The sequence below is a fragment of the Pseudopipra pipra genome, chromosome 4, assembly GCF_036250125.1.
Source record: "Pseudopipra pipra isolate bDixPip1 chromosome 4, bDixPip1.hap1, whole genome shotgun sequence".
NCBI classification, from domain to species: Eukaryota; Metazoa; Chordata; class Aves; order Passeriformes; family Pipridae; genus Pseudopipra; species Pseudopipra pipra.
The window spans coordinates 58,177,404-58,194,336 of NC_087552.1; positions in this window are offsets into that span (position 1 = coordinate 58,177,404).

Below are 16,933 nucleotides of genomic sequence, written 5' to 3' on the forward strand. Positions count from 1 at the left end.
ATCATAATAATTTTGATAGGAACTGAATTTTATTCCAGTGGCATTCAGTTTCTAATTTTCAAGCCCAAGTTGTTGGATTGTAGCTGTGCTTGAGGGTGATATAAGAGCCTTACATAAACAGTGCTTCAGAACTATACATACATCTTGACTGGACTAAATCAACAGAGATAGTAGTGTGCTGATTCAAAGGCACACATAAATGAAAAATGTTTCAAAGCCAAACTAATGCGATCTTCTGAGCTGTGAGTTAAATGTAATGTTATAATAAAAGACAAGGTCAGTAAAGTAAGCCTTATTCCTTCAAATTCTTTGCTTTAATTCTATTAAGAGCCTGGACACAGTAAACTCACTGTCCCCACCCCCAACAGATCTCCTTCTGAATTATTTGTCTTTGAAATTACTCATTTTTTTTCTCCAGCTGTGTTGCAATGTTCCGCTGAGGCTATAAATAAACAGCTCTTTCAAATGTCATTGGCTAACATCATCCTATGCATTGATCATGGAATAACACTTTCAACTTTCTATTGCATTGTGAACTGGATGTTCCTGGCCTAAAATGTGTGTAGCTTGTGGTAATTTGGTATGAACACTCTTGACTTCATCAAGCTTTACAGCTTCTGCATCATCAGTCAAAAATTTAAATCTTCTGCCATTTTCTTACAGTAAAGTCATGATAAAATGATTCTTAAGCTACAACGTGAAGGGAAAAAATACTCTTTTTCTCAGTGATGACAACTTGTCTCTCCCTATTTTTCATCCAAATAAGCAGAATGCTGTAAATCCTGTCCAGAAGACACAGACTGGAAGAATTAATCAAAGGTTTGTTTAGGAGTTGTTTGGAACAGATTAAATGCTGTGTTGACAACACAATTTACAATTTGTCTATCAACATCAACAGGAGCACAGCACCTGATCTTGATGTCAAGGAGAGTAGATCTGAGACCCAATCAAAGAGCTTAGCCAATATGGTAACCTCCTAAACAGAACCTCTGAGGATAGTCCTTGAAATCTAGTACTTACATCCAAGCATGTGCACCGTCACCCAAATATTTCACCAAGGATAAGGAATGTTCACTGTGGAACTACTGAGCATGAATGTTCAAGTGGATCAGTTTGCTCAATGGGACAGTTTTTCACTTGCTAGTGATGAATACAAGTAGAGGCTGGCTTTCCACTGAGCAACAGTGAGATCTGATGAAAAGAAGAAATAACATTTTTAAGGATCTTGGATTACAAGAGAAGCAGCAAAACTATGACTATGTGATTCTCAGCCATACATCATTAACTGTTGAATAACGCAATCCAGGTACTGCCTTTTCGGAATAAACCCAAGGAAGGCTCCAGGGAGACCTTTTTGGAGCATTTCAGTGCTTAAAAGCAGCTTATAAGAAAGATGGAGGCAGACTCTTTAGAAAGGATCTGTAGTGATAGGACAAGGGATAATGGTTTTAAATTAAAAGAGGGTAGATTCAGACTAGATATGAGAAAGAATTTTTTTAAAATGATGGCGGTGAAATACTGGCACATGTTGCCCAGTGTAAGAATTGATATGCACACAGGTAAACCTAGATGACCAAACTGAGGCTAAGGTATTAAGGAAAGGTTTATTCTGAAGTCAGAAACCCTGGATACACTGCTAAGTGAAAACACAGCAGGGGCAAAAAGCAGCCCTGGGTGTCCCGTTCTGGTGCCTTTGTAACACCACCTTTTGCATTCACAGAACTTCAAAGCAATAATCTCCTCTGTACTTTATGGTTTCTTTGTCTCCCCAAGAGGCCTCCAACAAGTGTGAGAACTTTTATCTCTTCTTGCAACAGGGGAGTTAATTTCTCAAAACAGACAGGCAAAACCAGGTAGTGCTGTTCATGGGAAAGAACTTTCTCCCATACTGTTTTTTTTCTAGGCCCAGTTTTCCCAGCAGCAAAACCTTCCTTGAGCATAACTCTTTTTCTTCCTTGAAGAAATCTTCCATGTTTAACTTTCTTTCCCTACACCCAGAGAGGTGGTAGATGCCACATCCTTGGTAACATTCAAGGTCAGGTTAGGCAGGGCTCTGAGCAACCTGTTCTGCTAGAAGCTCATAGAAGGGAGCTGGACTAGTTTGGTCCCTTCCAACCCAGACTATTCTGTGATTCTATGGTTCTGACTGTACCTTCCAGTTGCAAAAGTTGCAAAAGGCTTCACAAGGTGGTTGCTGAAAGCCCACTTTCCACTTCTATTTTTTTTCCAGAAACATAATTACTGGGTGTAAGAATCTATTGCTTTTTAACATGACATTTTACTTCAACATCTAGTCAGAAACTGGTGTTTCAATATCTGACAGTTTCTCATCAATTTTTCCAATACTGCAATTTTATTGTGATTAAAGAATTGATTTTAAAATACTCTAAAACAGTTAAAGTAGCAGGACTTTAAGTGAAAGACTCGGGTAGCTGGATGGCAGCAGTAACATGTACCTATGGCAATTTGGAGAGTAGAGTACATCCATGGAAATCTGTAGAACTGTGCACTAACCACATCAGTTCTGCAAACAGCCACACTTGCCTTGGCTGGAAGTTGGAATGGTGGGAACTATGGACTGTTTATGGAGAGAAAACAGGTCTAGAGTCAGAAAGTCACCTTTAGATTCAACAGATTTTTGTGAGTGTCTGGGTTTACCAAAACCATCACATTTCTAAAACAGCTTTACAGATGACAGACTGACTTTTCAACATTTGAGAGTTTGGTTGACAATATTGGGTATCTATTAAAGAGTGAGAAAAAAGGTGAAGAATGCCATGAGGATTGGTTTGCTTCATCTTGTGGACATTCCTATACTAACAGTGTGAGACTCAAAAATATTAGTGCCTGAGAATTTTGCAGTACTCTGCGAATTGATTTATTCAAAAAGTGCTGTATTTCTCATTGTTTGAACCAATTCATTTGTAGAAGGTGCAGTATTTCTCATTGTTTAAAGTAATTCATTTGCATGTGCTGAACAGTCCCATGCTACAAGATGCTTAAATTGTGAAAAATAAGCCCTTTCTTCATGTTACTGGCAATATACTGCAAGCAACAGCATACAAAATAAGCCATGATACAAATGATTTCATTCGATTATTAGATTCTTAGAGATTAATATTAACAATTGACAGCACCCTTTGTAACAATAGGAGCTTTTCTTTGCAACAGCTAGTTTTAAAATGGAGTGTTGTTGTCCTTCTTATCATTTAGTACCAGATGAGAGTAATAAGAAAAGCACATCCTGTATCCAACAGCTGGGAACCCCAGCTTCATAGATAAGAGAGGTTGTGTTAGTTCCAACAAAAACTAAAATGTCCTGAAAAATTTTCTAGGAATAATAGGATCTATATAGAAATGCAAAGGACAATTTAACAGATTTGTACAGCCATTAATCTTATGTTTTAAGCTCATCTTTGAAAATGTGTACCTAATTCAGGCTTGCTGTAACTTATGCTTTCTTTTAGATTTCTGAATAATCATGCATAGATATTCTTTGGCATTAGGAATAAAATAAATTCAGTGATCAAACCCCCAAAATAATTGGTTTGAGCTGAAGTTTCCAGAGTGGTGTATTGGCATTTTAGATGTTAAATTGAACGTGTGAAACTTAAATGGAAACCTTTTCAGTAGGACTGAGTGGAAAAGGGCATCTAGTGTACATTTTAAGACCTCTTTTCAGTTTATTTTTGGAAGAGAACAACTTACTCATCCTTTACTGTAATTCGTAAAGTTTTAGAGAATAATTGCTAGCACTGCAACCTAAAGTCCTCGAAAACATAACTACCTACACTGGGAATGAATCTATCCTTGGCTGTCACCATCGCTTTCCCTTTCTGGGTGAAAGACTCTGAACAATGGCACAAAGCATCTTAGCTCCTAGGCCACTTTGGTCCAGCTTCAGCAATGTGTTTTACCTCTCTCAGAAGGTCATGAAGAGACTGATTATAGCTTGGAAATAACAAGCCTCTGTAAATTTGGATACTAAGTACTTCACAAATTGTTTCTGAAATTGATTTAATGGGCCAAGAAAATAAGTCATTCTACTTACATACATTTCCTTAGTCCTCCTCAGTGATGTTTTGAGAAATTATTAGTACAAAAATAAATGCAGGTAAATGCATCTGACAGTGTGGTTCCTAGAGATGGTTGCTGGAAAGGTGTCTACACTGAATTTATGAAACAGTTGCACTGTACACTATTTACTAAAAGGTATCCCTGAATTACTTGCAGTGCAGCGGTGGAGCAGCCCTTTGTGATCAATAATCAGTCTGAATTCACCTTTTTTTCTTCTACTATTAACTTGAAAATCTTGAATAACTCCCACTTGAGGTCTTATAGTAATCAAAATTTTCCAGGGAAAGAAAAATGTTGTGTGAAGAAGCAAGGCACTTTCCTAAAGAAATATTTATCATCTTATTTTAACCTAAAACAAAAATGGAAGCTGAAACATAGCTGTGGTCTTCTCCTGTCAGCAGTGTGGTGTAAAGATTGCTTGGTGAACCTATAAGTAAGGAGAGGATGACATGCACTAAAAAGTAGGAAACAGAAAATTGCCTTCAGAAAAGTAGAGCATTCTCACCCATACAGTTCCCCATTAAGGGGATCTGTAAAGGAAGGTTAGTATGTCACTTTGCATTTTGGAAAAAAATGAGGCTTAGAGAAAAGTAGATAGAGAAAACCCTGAATTATGATTGCAGCTGCAAATAAACCCAACTGTTTTTCTATTATTGTATAAATCAGTAAGCTTCTAGAATTCATGTGTTATCAGACAGATGCTGTGAATATGTTGTAAAACACAAAACTAAAGGTTAAGTATCTTCAGATAGCTAAGGAACATGTGAATTGCCTACATTTTAAAAAATCCTTATGTGACTGCTTATTAAGGTTACCACAAAACCTCTACATAGAGAATAGTGTTCCTTGGGTTCCAAGGTCCAGTATTTTTGAAAGATAGTAGTTACTCATATTTATATTTCTCAGCATTTTTATTATAAAAGATTTTTTCAAAGAAAAAGAAGCTTTTCTAAAAAAGCTATCATCTGTGTTGTTTGTAGCAAGTGTTTGAAATACAGTAATAAAAAAGTTGTCAAGCTGTAGAATTGCGTTTTCCTTGTCTCTTAAAATTCCATTCATGTTTAGCTCAAGTATCAAATTCCATTTTTTCATCACTTCTTCTTTAAGGGAAAATTTAGCATTTTGCAAAGGTGCTATTTGGCAGTGAACATTTTAAAGGTCTAGACCAGCCTGTTACCAACATAACAGTAGGTAAAATAATGGCATAGTACTTAAAATGCTTAAGAATTAACAGAATGCACAGGATATTTGGCTAATTGACACCACTGTGCTAGAAGTCACTTTCCATGGCAGCTGACTCAATTAATAGCAGTATACTTTGCTTTACATCTATATTGCAATAGTTAAGGAGCTATGGGGAAGACACCGGAATTGTACCTCATGAGAATTTTAAAAAAATCTTTAAAAATCAAAAGGCTGTTATTTGTTTGTAGAAGTCAAGTCCTAGAAGAGGACAAATTTATGGTTGTGGAGTGTCCTTGATACAGACCTTATCCATGTGCTATGACATGCAAAGCTATATGCAGAGTACTGCCTCTTCCAGCCCTGTGAGTTCACAGAGGTGGAGCAGACTCAAGATCCTATGATTGATTATGTGCCTAGCATTGTCTGGCTGCTTCATTTTGCACCACAGATAACTTCTTTCTAAATATAGGGTTTTTGTGATAATTATAGTAATTAGAATCAGGTGTTGCATTTTTATTCATTTATCAAATATTTGAAGATATTTTTCATGTGTCTCACATTTCATAATTTAGGGATGAATTGTAGAGGATTCCTGAATTATAAAATCTTTCTTATTTATATTCCCTGCTTCCTCAGCCATCTTCATTAAAAATGGGAGAAAAAATTTAAAAGAAAAGGTCCTGTAGAGATGGTTTCTTATTCCTGGGATGTGTTTCCACTCAGGAACAAAGGTCCTCCCATGAAGAGCAGGTTGCAGGATAGATGCTTTTGACTGTGCATTTTATAGAGAGGTTATTTCTTCCATGGCACTTTGATAATGGCCTGGCACACTTCAAATGCAACGGCAATATAAATGAGGAAAATAAATCAAAGGCATTTTGGGAAACTAAATTCTTTGGGTATAAATTTTGCCTTTGGATATTCTAAACACATAAAGCTAAAATGGATCCTAAAAGAAGTGTGGAGTCAGTAGCCACAGGAAGTATTCAGCCTTTAAATTACTCATTGCACACAGCAATTAGTTAGGCAACATTTTTAGCCATAACTCATAGTGTAATAACCTTTAATAAATTCATAGGAAATACAGAATATCCAGTGTGATAAATACCTTTTTAGGCATGTTCTCCAGAAATAGTCATAGAGTGCACCACAACCCATTACTGAAGAGAAGAGCAAGTGCTTTGTACACTAAGAGGTTCATTCAATCTATGTGTAACATAGCTTAACATAAATTGGAAGTATGTAAAATATTTTTGAACTATGCAGATATATTGTGATGAAAATAAAGATAGTTTATTCATTATGTCAAAATATTTTCTCTGGGAGACATCCTAAGCACTATTTCTGCAGAAGGTTTGTGAATTACATACCTATAGTCCACAGTGTTCAAGCCTCCTATTTAAAGAGGCTCGGGTTTCCCATGTTTTTTTATAAGATAGACTTTAAAAGGTACCTCAGTTTTCAGTTATTGAACTGCTAAACTCCATTTCTCTCTACCATGTGCTGTATTATCTCTGGTCCTTGAACAAGATGCTGGTATTTATGAGCATATTTTCATAAGTTTGCTTATGAACGGTCAATCATTCTGAGATATTAAATGATTTTACTGACTTTGTAGGGGATCTTATTGATTATACCTTGGGATAGTATTTACATGTTTTGCTTTTTATCTATTTATTCACCGCATTGTAGATGCTTTAAAGCCAATTAGAGTTAATACCAAAAATATGAGCAATCTCATTGCTTACCTTCTGTATATAGGTTTTCTTTCACTTTTACAAATAATGATTTATGCAAAGTCACCAAGACAGCTATTGCTTCCATTGTGGAGTTTATTATCTCCAAGATGTGCAGACAAGTCATTAAGCTCCAATAGAAGGATTAGCATACAAAAAGATCACTGCATTGTGATTTTCTGGTTACATGGTTCAATACAATGATGGTTTAAGGAAGTAAAAGCCAATTTTAACATTGTCATTACAGAACACTGTATGTTGTCAATAGGCAGTTATAAATACTATCTCCTGTAAGAGCGACTTGCCCATAAAGGCAATGGGATCAGTAATACATGAAAATGACTTATGAAGAAAGGATTTATCTTTCATATTAGATGTTGATGCTGGTGGATGAAAGGCTGCACGTGAGCCAGCAATGTGAGCTTGCAGCCCAGAAAGCCAATTGTATCCTAGGCTGTGTCAAAAGAAGCATGACCAGCAGGTCAGAGAGGGAATTCTCTCCCTCTGCTCCACTCTGGTGAGACCCCACCTGGAGTACTGCATCCAGCTATAGGGTCCTCAACATAAGAAGGATGTGGACTTCACTGTGAGGTTGGTGAAACTGGAAAAGGTTGCTCAGAGAAGTTGTGGATGCCCCAACTCTGAAAGTGTTCAAGTCCCCAGTGGGGCCCTCAGCAACCTGGTCTAGTGGATGGTGCTCCTGCCCATGGCAGCAGAGTTGGAACTAGATGACCTTGAAGGTCCTTACCAGCCCAAGCCATTCTACAATTTTATGAGTACTTAAAAATATTTTTTCAATTGTATCTTTTAGGCTAAAAGTCCTGTAACAATGCCAACCTTCTCTTTAAGGTTCATGTCTTGTACATTTTCTTGTAACATATTAATTTTCAAATAACCAGCTTAATTAATCTATTCTAAAGGATCACATGCTGGGTATTTTGCTCCAGCATCAATTCAAAATACATCGTACACCTTGCACTGAATATGCCCTGTCTGGCATATTATGTGATAAAGTTTTGTTATCTATTGCAAACCAGAAATATGGTGTTTAGAATTTTTCCATTTCATAATGAAAGTAAAAAGGAGGAAATAAAACACCTTCAATCAGGTTTTATGCCTGACTTGGTATAAAAGTATTCAAAACTGCTCTGTTCTGCAAGACACTTAGTGTTGGGAGCTCGTTTGATTAAAGGCTTTGGCAATAAGGAGAATCTTTATTAGTCAATGATAAATTATTTTCTTCACAATGGGAAAATTTTCACCGCATCCAGCAGTGTCCACCATACCCTGGCAGGCAGGACATATCCGAGACATCCCACAGAGGGATAAAAAGTATGTGGCTGGGGAATTACAGCCTTTTGCAAGGGATGGGGTCAGGATATCACCATTCTTGAGTACATCATATATACCAGACTGTCACGTTTTAACCGTTGAAAGTATTTCCAAGAAAATATTGCCTTTTATTAGTCTATATTAAAAAAAAAAAAAATCCGTGCTTCTGTTATAGGCCATGTAGCTCATGTCATGTTGTCCTTATAGACTGACATGTCATATGATATTTTGGTGACTCGGAAACATGGGATTTGCACAGATCGAAGGGAAGGGATAAAATAAATACAATGCACTTATCCCTGAGGTCAAGATAAAATGGGAAGAGAGAAATATAGCCTTCTGTTCAAAAAGCTGAAGTCTAGATGTACAAAACAGCTTCAACAGCTTCAAAACCTTCAACTGTGACTTTTGTGAAATCTGATAGACGATAATGAATACAGATTTAGAGTGGGTAAATGGGTATATTCTTTGTTGTGAAGAGCTCACCTTCTCTGCAGACTCAAGTAGTCTGCGTGGCTGCTCAGAAAGGTTATGCTCTGCAAGAAAAGCCAAATTGTATGGGACAGTAAAGAAGCATTTAGGAAAAATCCTAGTCTGAAAATGTGGTCATATTTATTTTTTAAGTATGCACATTTTGCAAAGACCAAGAACATGTGTTTTCCATCAGTTTGACCTGATGATCATTTTAGCTAAAATATTATTGTGTAATGAATATGTAAGTAACATTTCCCTTACTTTAAAGACTATTTTTTGTTAGAAGAAACAGCACAAGGAAAACTAGTTGTGTATACTTAAGCAGATGTTTGATGGAGCACTTTATCTGTTTCCTGCTTGGTTCCCATCCCACAGAATCATAGAATGGCCCTGGGTGGAAGGGGTCATCAAGATCATCTAGTTCCAACCCCACTGCTGTGGACAGGGACACTGTTCACTAAACCAGGTTGCTCAGAGTTCCATTCAACCTGGCCTTAAACATTTCTAGGGATGGGGCAGCCACAGCTTCTCTGGGCAACCTGTTCCAGTGCCTCACCACCCTCACAGTAAAGAATTTTTTCCTAATATCTAACTTAAACCTACACTCTTTCAGTTTGAAAACATTCCCCCTTGTCCTGTCACTACACGATCTTGTAAAAAGTCCCTCTCCAGATTTCTTGTAGGCTCCCTTCAGATACTGGAAGGTCACAACTATGTCACCCTGAAGTCTTCCCTTCTCCAGAATAAATAAACCCAGTTCTCTCAGTCTTTTCTCATAGGAGAGGTGTTTCATCCATCCGGTCATTTTGGTGGCCTCTGTTGGACTCACTCCAACAGGTCTGTGATGTAGCTAGTTATGAACCTTGTCTTCAAGTCTTAATCACAATTCATATATCAAATAAGAAAAATAGCTAAAATTGTTCTAATCCTGTGCAGTTAGAGAAACCAACGTGTATTCAAATCTGGCCACAGAAATACATTGTTACACATAATTTATGTACTTGGATAAAAGGATCCAAGTCTGTCTATTCTAGACCTGTACAAAGAACTTAGATATGCTGCTGGCTTTTGAAAGAAGTCTTTGATGAGACATTCTGGACCTATGGTAAATTTATTAACTTTCAGAAAAGTGTGCGACAGTGAATTTAGTCATCCGAAAGTAATTTATCTGTAGCCAGCTCACCAGTGTCCAGTGGCCTAGAATGATGTACTTCTAATGACATATTAAAAATTAACAGAGAAAACTTGTATTTAATACAAATTTCCTCTGCAGTAGGCCAAGATGCATGAATTAATAGTTTCTAAGTCCAGAAGGGGCTATTTTGATACAGAGGCTGCAGCATCAAAATTCTTCCATTTATTCAGCAACTGTTTTGACTACAGGAGTCCTTTAAGAAGGTAATATATACCAACTTAAAGGTCTCCAGACTGGAGAATTTGCTGTACTTTTTACTAACTTCCTGCAGTAGCTAATTTTCTCATTCCTAAGAAAGTGTGCCAGACTTATTTTTGTCAAAATTCAGCTTCCAACCATTGGACGATTCTAATGCCTTTGTCTCCCAGATTAGTGTTGTCTGCTATCGAATAGGTCTGCCTCATGTAGCCACTTCCTTAAGTCACCTCTTAAACTGAAGAGATGAGTTTTAAACAGTCATTTTGAAGTGAATGAGTGATAAACTAAAAGTTTAGGCAAATTTTTGCTCTTGATATTTTTATGTTGTTTTGAACTGAAAAAATAAAACATCATCAAATACAACTGTGCATGGAATCACCAACATTAATTCAAAAGTGAACTGAACTTTCTTATAACCTTTTCTGTTTAATATATATTATATTCTTTTCTCTCCTTCTTCTATATCAAGCCCATAACTGTTTTAAAAAAGAATATCAAATGTTATAAAGCAAAGAATAAGTAGTTAGTATTTTCTACACTCATTTTAAACTTTTTACTTTTTATATTTTCAATAAAATTATGCTTTTATGAGTCATAACTTTAAGACCAAATTTTTACAAAGAATAAATTTTATAGGTATATAGGCTGCATTAGATCTTTCAAGTGTTCAACATTGTGTTTACCATGAAAAGATAGTGATTTTACAAGTGGTTTCATTATTATGTTGGAAATATTTTGAAGGCTTGAGAAAAGGGTATTTTTGTAAAATCTTGATCATCAGTGAAAAGATGTCTAATATGTGCTAAAAATTAACAGAAGGTTATTTAAGGCCCAATTAATTCTTCTGGGCTCTTAAGATATACTGAGCTTTGTAAATGTTCATCGCTAAATATTCTGCAGCAGTGCTTATAGTGTATAATGAATAACACTCAGCAGTGATAGCACAGCATCATCCTTATTCCTTCAGAGCAAGTTTTTCTCAATTCATTCATCATTTCTTTCAGATTTTTACAGTTACTCCATAAAATCAGCCACACTCCATATTCAACAAAAAGGTTATCAAAAATAGAAATGCCTTGAATGTTAAATTTGTTTAGTAAGTATTACAGGTCTATGAATATGGAATACATGAGTTTATCATATAGAGTACAGAAATATCCAAAAGGGACCAAGATCTGTCAAGTCAAATGGAAAACCAAAATATCTGTCCCCAAGCTAATAAATTTCTTCAGTTTCTTGTTTGGATTTTTCACTTCTGGCATTTCAATAACACGAGTTCTCTAATATTAGCACTTTAGTTTTTGAAAAGTGTTAGGTTTTTAATACTGCTATTTAAGAAGAGTTCTGAAGTTAGTTTTCCAGGAACATCATTAGCCTGTTTCACTTTTCTATTATAGACAGTTTGGTTGTCTTGATAGTATCTAAACATCTAAAAGAGCAGGACACTAACAGAAACATGGATTATGTTCCTTAGATATTTATATTGACAAATGGCTTTTAAACGTTTCTCAAATCAAGAGGAATTTTTTGGTAAATGAGGCAAATTTGCTATCTCAGGCACAGATAACAAACACAATAAAAATAGCAGAGAAAATTTCATATTGTAAGCATATAGCAATGATGTTGGTAAACAATAAAAAAAATTAAATTAGCTATACACTAGAAGAGCAGGGAGTGAATTAAGATAAACTGAAAGCATTTAACTTTTCAAAGATCACAAAACATAAAAATCAAAGTTAATATAGTTTGTCTTGCAACTGTAGAGTAGCCCAGGAGTCACTGAAAAAGCTCATTAATTTCCATGCAATTAACTATAATTAATAAGACACCCCAGGAGTGTGTGTTCCTGAGAGATAATGTCAGCCCTTGGGCGTGACCTACCCTGTGATGTTATCTCAGCATGGCTCAAATTCCATACTCCTCCTGAGCTAATAAAATTAAGGTTTCTTCTAAAGGCTACTTTGGTAACTTTGGTTATTGACTTTCATTCCCATGGTCCACAACACTGGTAACATGATCAGGACAAATATGAAAAAAGAACACACATAAAAAACTGATCACAAACCGATTTAGTAGCAGAGGAAGAAGACAGAGCAGTCAAAGCATGAACAGCATATGTCATGCACTAGCAGAGCCCTGAAGAAATGTTTGAAAACAAAACAAAACAAAAAAAGAGGCTTTGAAGTGAGTTAGCAAAACTGTGTGATACATCCATCACAGTTAATCAAAGACTGGAGCAGGTATCACCTGAAATCATTGCTGTCTTGATTATACCTAATTGTACACTAGTGAAATTCAAATCCTCACTGAGAACTCCAGGCTTACAGATAGCATGCTGCTGAGAATGTCCTTCAGAGCCTTCTGTAGTTAAGTTTCATCTATGTCTTACCTTACAGATGCAAAGGAAATACAGAAATGCCTGGAAACTGCAGTACTAAGAAAAGGATGAAGGGGAGATTGATGCTAGGAGCTGCTAAGATGACAAAGGAAGCTCCTCTGGGTGTCTGGGTATATTTGCTGCAGTACAGCAGGGAATGTAGAAGTTGGCAAAGGAGGAAAGGTATCATGAAAACTATTGCTGTTTCACTGACAAGTTGCAAACTGGTGTTGGTCTCCCTGGAGGAACAAACCTGTCAAGGACCGTAAAGATAGTCATTCAAAAAGCTCAGTAATGTTTATAGTTGACTGAATCTGAGGTGACCTCACCAAGACAGAACTTTGGAAGGAATAAAGATTGGGCCTCAGACCCAACATTATGGAGCTCATTAAACAGTTGTGCTGTGTAGTGAAGAATCTGTGAAACAATGTTATGTGGACCATCCCCTAACTATCAAGCATTTGGTAATTCAGGCATGAGAGATTTCATTACTTCCGATGTCACAGTGAAAATGCTTTAAAATTACCTAAACCTGGAATCTTTCTAACCAGTAATAAAACTGACTCAAACCAACATGGTTTAAATGACAAATTGCTTTCTCTAAATACGCATTTCATTTTTTTCCAATGTTTAGAATGTAATAGAGTCCTCTCTTTCTGTACATTGTAACTTAGAAACAGTTCAGATTCCAGCTTTATCTTTCAAGCATCTGTAGTACTTTTGAATCTTGTTCACTGATATATTTGATTGTAATTACATTCTCCTTCAGAGTTTATATGGTCATGTTTCATGTTCTCATCATTAACATAACTCTGCCTTATTATGGATGGCCCATGCAAAGGCTTTCCTCTCTATGAAACACTCCATTCCAGCAGACTACAAAATAAACCTCTTATGGAGTTTTTTTAAAGCAGATATATAGCTGGGAAGCAGGTCACATTAATGTTGGAGGGGTTCAGTTTACCTGGATTTATTATGATGTTAATTACATGAATGTGCTCTCAGCTGTACACATAGGAATCTCTTTTTTACTGAAAATTTAATAAATAATTGTTTCTTGTTTAAAAATTCGAAATTCCTAGCTACAAAAGGAATTTAGATAAACTTTTAACTGAGTCTGTGTTTTTCTCTCACTGTAAAGAAATCATCAAATCCCCTGTATCTAGAGATATCATACTCTGAAGATATTCTTTTTGTAACAAATGAGGTGACCAGATGTCCCAGTTTTTTAACAGAGATGTAGCGTCCCTATTTTCTTTCTTTCTATATGGGTCACTGTAACCCAGGTTTCAAATCCCTATCAAATATCAAAGAAAGGGAACTCTGCAAAGAAACTCTGAAAGAACAGAAATTTTCCTGAAAGACACAGATTTGGGTTTCCAAATCTTCATAACAGCTTTTCAGCTTCATGTGAATTAAATCTGTTGGGATAAATACAACAGCAAGCCCAAAATGTAAAGGAAAGTTTAAAAAACCCCAAATTAGATGTCTGCTACAGCTTCCAATGCATGTGTCCGCCCAGGTGGTCTGCCAAGTGTGTTTTGATGTAATAGTCATTCATCCAAAGACCTGTAGCTGGTATATGGAATTACACGATGTTTCTAATGACTGTTTGTTGCCTGGTAGATTGCAGTGATGAAAAGAAGGTGTTCCCTATTGACACCTGGTGTTGACAAGGAGAATACTAGTCCAGAGCTGCTTTGAATCTCCAGATAAGAAAAGGTGAGGAAGATTTCTGACAGTACCAAAATGAAATAGGGAATCATGTTAAAGGGGATCATGAGAAAAGACCAAATAGGCCAAGTCTTTTTTACATTTCTAATATTTGAAAAATATTCCTTCTGTAGTGAGTTTGTGTAGCTAAATAACACTTCTTTTTCTGGGGAGGGAAATTAGGATAAGTCACCTGACTGGAACAGGAAGATATTCCATACCATGTTATGTCAGCTAAAATATAAAAAAGAGGAGGAAGAGGTAGCTCACTCTTCTTCTCTTGTGGGGTAGCTGTGTTCAGTGGTCAGGCAGTTCCATCGGGGGAGGAGATTGTTGGTTGTGGGGAAGTATCTTTATTTTTAGTTCTTCTCTGTATGCATATTGCTTACAGTCTTTTCTATCTTTGTGTAAATATAAATAATCTTTCTTAGCAGCTCCGATCTAGTAGGGTTTTTTTCCTTTCCTCTTTTCCCCCTTCCCCCCCTTCCCTCTGGAGGGACTTGGGTGCAGGCCCAGTGGATACCTGGTGTTCAGCCAAAGTAAACAATAATACCTTCCTTTTAAAAGTTAGGCTTGTAGTTAAACAACTGTTGTCTCTTTTGCTGTGTGTGCTGTTTTGGCTGGGGTAGAGTTAATTTTATTCGCAGTGATGAACCCTGAACACAGGGTTGATAATATAGAGATATTTTTTTATTGCTGAGCAGTACTTACACAGAGCTAAGGACTTTTTTGCTTTTTGTACTGCCACACTGGGAAGGGAAGATGGGAGAGAACACAGCCACAACAGGTGATCCCAACTAACCAAAGGGATATTCCATACCATATGACATCGTGCTTAGTACATATAAAGTGGAAGGAAGAAGGAGGAAGAGGGGGACATTTAGAGTGATGGCATTTGTCTTCCCAAGTAACCATTATGTGTGATGGGGCTCTGCTCTCCTGGAGATGGCTGAACACCTGCCTGCCCATGGGAACCAGTGAATTCCTTGTTTTGCTTTGTTTGCATGTGTGGCTTTTGCTTTCCTATTAACTTGTCTTTATCTCAAGCCATGAGTTTTCTAGCTGTTACCCTTCCAGTTCTCTCCCCCCAGATCCTGTTGGTGGAGGATGAACAACACCAAATGACCGGTGTTTATAAATGTATATAAGGCAGGTTTATTTCAGAACAATTCGGTTGCAATGGAAAGGAGCTATGTAGCCGTTTTGTTTATGATCACTAGAAATATAGCAATATAAAAGCATAAAAATAACACTTAAGAAAATGTTTAAGGAAAAGAAAGAAAGAGAAAGAGAGGAAAAGAATAGAAAGATATCACCACCTGTGGATCCAGGGATCAGACTTGATTGTTGCAATTTCAGCGTCCATTGGTCAAAGACGATGGTCACAACCTTGATCCATTGGGGGTGGGGCAAGCCTGTGAGACAAAAAATTCAGTGGGTTAATATATGCTCAGTTTCAGCTGGGAATGCCTGGGTACCTCCCTTGGTGGTGGTGGTGGGGGGAGTTTTACACTGTCTAATGTAACTGTGGATCTGGTGAAGGCCTCAGAAATTAGTCTGGGGTGCTTTGGGGGTCTTTGATGGTTTATGACACCTTTTAAGACATGATAGCTGCCTCTCAGTGTAGCTGAGCCAGTTCTGCCCCATCAGAAGGGATGAATACCCTCAGACTTACATGTGAATGTTCCAATACCTCCCCTGGAGGGGAGTTTCACACCTGAGCCAGTTGTGTAATTGGCACAATAAAAAGCATTATCCCACCTCGCAAGATCTGCTTCTTACTGGCCTCTTCCTTTATCTGGCTCAAAACTCATCTTCTTGCTAAATGAAGGTTGGTTTGCCTTGGTGATCCTCTTGTGATAGGCGCCCACCCGCTCTCACCTGGGCTGTTCTTGTGCAGACCAGAGGCTTGGCCACCACGCATCCAAAAACTCTCCTCCTCCCCTTCAGCTGGGGGGTGCACACCTGGCCTCAGCAAAACACCTGCTGCTTTTGCAAATGGCCGATTGTTTGAGTCATTAACCTCCAACACTTTGGTCTCTCACAGAGAGTGAGTGGGAGGCTGCGTGGGATCTGGTTTCTGGCCGGGGTTAAACTGCAACACCATTATAAAACAACTGCAGCTGACATGCTTATGAGAAAAGTGGTTGATTGGAAGCCAGTAAATGCCACTAGCAGGTGAGCAAGAAGTGGCCTCTGCAGTAAAAGTGTGTTGGAAATCTGCTTCCAAAACACACCAGGGTTGGGAGACTGTATATCCACAAAGTGACTACTCACTCATTCTTATTTCTTTCCTGAGTATAAACTGTACCATCTCCTTTGATGTACATCCTGATATTTCAAATTTATTTGGGGTAAGGGTTGATTACAACCTTTTGGAGGGCAAAGAGGTGGGGTTAATATACTTGCTCCTTGTGATGGGAAGAATTACTTACATGGATAGGCAGTTTTATTTCAATTCTATGGGTTAAAACAGGAGCTCAAGACAATGTTTGTAAAACATTAATCTCTAGCCTTTTAAACTGTTTTTTAAGGGTTAAATTTATATATTCCAGCCCTTATCCTCAGACCACACTGTATCTACAGCTCAAGTAACCCTTCTAGCTGCAGAAGCTGGATGTCCTATTTAAATTATTAACACAGTTT